The sequence below is a fragment of the Arachis ipaensis genome, chromosome B08, assembly GCF_000816755.2.
Source record: "Arachis ipaensis cultivar K30076 chromosome B08, Araip1.1, whole genome shotgun sequence".
NCBI lineage: Eukaryota > Viridiplantae > Streptophyta > Magnoliopsida > Fabales > Fabaceae > Arachis > Arachis ipaensis.
The window spans coordinates 38,755,192-38,758,782 of record NC_029792.2 but is presented as its reverse complement, the minus strand read 5'-3'; the positions used below and the strand labels follow the sequence as shown (position 1 = coordinate 38,758,782).

General features: G+C 35.2%; 1 long non-coding RNA gene across 2 annotated transcripts; it reads left to right on the top strand.

The window, feature by feature from the left end:
* Positions 2,335–3,220, top strand: LOC107612784. Of its 2 annotated transcripts, none has more exons than XR_001613857.2 (3): positions 2,335–2,463; positions 2,768–2,883; positions 2,968–3,220. It is a non-coding gene; the product is annotated as an uncharacterized LOC107612784 (long non-coding RNA). The 2 variants fall into 2 exon arrangements; XR_002352368.1 differs by having other exon boundaries at positions 2,964–3,220.

The following is a 3,591-nucleotide window of genomic DNA, read 5'->3' as shown; positions in this document are numbered from 1 at the left end:
TTTTAGTGATGTTTTCACCTCTAATGTTACTATTTTACCATTTTACCCTCAAGTTTTTGTTAAAATACTTTTTTACCCTTTATTAAGTTAATAACCATTTTTATATTTTATTTTATGTCCAAAATTATCATTTACCATTAAGTATTCTAAGGTTTTACTTTAGCCTTATTTAATGTCGAAACTTTACTAAATTAATCCTAGGATTTATTTTGTGACCAAATTACCTGTAATACTTTTAATTAATACCAATTTACCCCTAGAGACCTAGAAGACTATTTTACCCTTGATTAATTTTCTTACTTGTTTAGTTACTATATTTTATAATTTTACTCCTAACTTTTACTCCTAACTTTTACTAATACTTTTATTTAGGTCTAAAATTTTATTCTAATTATAATTTTGACCCAACTAATTTATATAATTATAATTTTACTTCTAAAACCTCTAAGATCATAATTTTAACCATAACACCCTTTTTACTTTACCACACTGGTTTCATAGGATTAAAATTATTTTTCTAACCTCTTTTTAAATCTTTTACACATTACTTTTCATGCTTTTAGTGACTAAAATTTTGAGAGGTGCAGTTTTGTAATTTTATCAACTTTTAGTGATATTTAAGGCTCGAAACTTTAACTCCCAAGTGTTCTAAAATTTTTTGTTGTTTCATACAAAATTCAAAGGCAAATAAACTTTATATTTTACTTAAACAACAAGCCAAATAGAGTTACATGATAGAGTTTCTAGAATTACAAAACAAGCACAAATTCACCAAAAAGTGGCTCATATGAATACCAAATCAAGCACAAACATATTCTAACTAAGCCTAACCCTTACCTCTTGTTTAATTCAACCCTTAAACACTTTAAACTTCATAAATTACTCAAACAAATGGAGGAGGACAATTAATGAATTTTTAGTGCTTCTTGGCCGAAATAGTGTCACAAAAAATTATGAACTTCAATCACTTTGAGCTTGAATTTTCTTGGCTCCTTAGGTGTTCTCTATATGTGCTTCAAGAGGAATTTTCTAGACATGAAGAGAGCAATAATTCACCTTAAAATCAGTTGAAAAAATCAAAAAGAAGAGGTGAGGAACAAGGGCTTACCTTGCTAGAATTTTGGTGAAAGTACCAGAATTAGCAAAGAATGAGCAAGGAATTGTGTTTAAATGGCTTGGATTCTTGAAGAACACTTGAAGAACAAGTGAAGAACAACTTGAATGTGGGCTGGAAGTGCAGAGAAAAAGTGCAGAAAATTCTCTCTTTCTCTTTCTAAAACACAGTTATCTCTCTCTTTTTGCTTAATATTTTGTCAAATTTTTATTTAATAATCTATAAATAAAATGCTGAAGTTTGACTTAATTTAATGTGGTAAAAGGCTGGAAAATAAGATGAAAATAGGCTGGAAAAAGAGAGAAAGGGAGTGATTCCAATGAAGCACACCCAGTCTCATAATGACGTGTTTATCTGTAGTTTACCACGGTTAGTTACTTGGGGTTAAAACACTGAAAAGAGGGGTAAATAGCAGAGATAATCTCGGCTATATGAGTGAGAGAGAGGGGCGTGTTGCTTGGGAAATAAGCAAAAGGATTCGGGGTCTCTAGGAGGTATTTGTGGAATACTAGTCAGAAGTTCGCTTCGGATTAACTTTTTTACTGCATGATAAAATAATGAGTGGCTGAGATTTATTTTTAAAGGAATAAATCAAGAATGAATGGCCAATATTATTTTTTTATTACAATTACCTAGGTGGAAATTACTTTTACCACACACAGGTTCTAAGGTTTTCGGGTGCTAACTTTTTCCCAGCGCGCACAATACCGTCGCTAAAAGTAAATTCCGACTCAAAAAGCACGATTCTGAAAAACCAGACCGGATCGACCAGTTTGACCAGTCTATCTGTGAACCGCAACAATTACGGTCTGGTTAGCCTCCTGAAACATTGTTTCAAAAACCAATGGGGAACTTTCCGGTAGGTTTGAAGAAAACGTTGTCGTTTTGGGCAAATTTGGCTTACTGAGCCTAATGTCTCTCACTCTTACTCTCACTCTCATTCCTCTCAGCCTCCACCAGAAGTGCAGGACTCTAAATCCCCCTTCTCCAACCCTAGCCTCTCTTCGAGCCACTGCCGCTGCCTGTCCATCGAGCGACTGCCACCGTCCGTCTGTGTAACCACTGCTCTCTCAAGCTATAGAACTTTGAACCATATCATTCCCCCTTCTCTAACCGTAGCTGCTGCCACCACCGGTCCGTCGATCCACTGTCACCATCCATCTGTCGAGCTCGGTCACCGTTTGTCCATGTAGCCACTGCCCTTAAGCCTCCAACCCCTGCTCTCTTCTTCCGCGAGCTTTCGGTGCATCCCCTGCTCTCTTCATCTTCTCGCCGTCATCTTCATCTTCTCGCTATCGTCAGATCGGCATCTTCCGTCATTCAAGGGTCTGTCGGCGTCATCTTCGAAGGTCAGTGAATGTCTTGATCACTTGTTCTTCACTTGTTCAGTTCTTCTTCATTTTTTTTACTTTTTTGTGCTCTGTTTCTGTGATTAGTTATGGTTTTGTGTGTTGTGATTTTATTGATTAATGAATGTCTTGTGATTAGCTCTAGTACTTTACTGATTAGTGATTAGCTCTGGTTCTTTACTGATTTTGTGTGTTATATTTTACTGTTTTGTTTTGTAATTTAATTGTACCTAGATTGTGACTATGTTGATTATTTGATGGCAATTGTTGCACTTTTTTTTACTGAGTACTTGTTTGATTTTAGATTTAGTGAAACACCTTTTAGGAGAAGCCTTAAATCACCTTTAGTGAGGCTCATTTTATCTGTGATTCATGCGTACCTGTCAAGCCCTACAAGAAGAAGGGAAAAATCCCTGACAAGTAAGTTGATATCATCTCTTTTGTTGACCTATATCTAGCTATTCCTCAATTAATATTATTCATATTGATGTATCTAGGAGACAGCAGCAACAACAATCAGAGAGGGGTGGGGGACTTTTCACCATGTTTAAGTCCAAGATTTGACTCCAAAGAACATTATGATTTCATCTTGGTAATTAAGTTTCCCTACTTGGCATTTCTATTCCACTATGTTTAGTGGAAGGATCATTTATTCTTAGAAAGCTAATGTGTATGCATTTGCTTGTGTTAAGAGCCTCATCATGCTGTTTCTATTTTCTTTTCCACTGCATCTATTCTATGCAAGAGCAAGAATGTTATATAATCTGCATGATATCTTGTCGAGAAGAAAACTTGAGGAGCAGGCTGAATTGCAGTAGGTCATTGACCTTCAAGAACGAAGGCTGAAGAACCTACAGCTTCCAGACTTCAAGAATATTCGCATTCATCATCATGGTCAAGTTAGCATTGCTGGTCTTTCTTCTCAAAACAACATTAAAAGAGATCTTACAAGTTAGTCAATCGATGATACTCTATGGAATGATTCCAGTTAGGAAGGGTTAGACTCTTCGCAATATTGAAATGCTTTAGTTCATTAAAATATTTAAGTTTGTACTTTATCTAAAGATCTTAAGACTTTGGTTGATGACATTTCATGTAGTGCTTTAAATTTAGAAGAAATTTTAATGA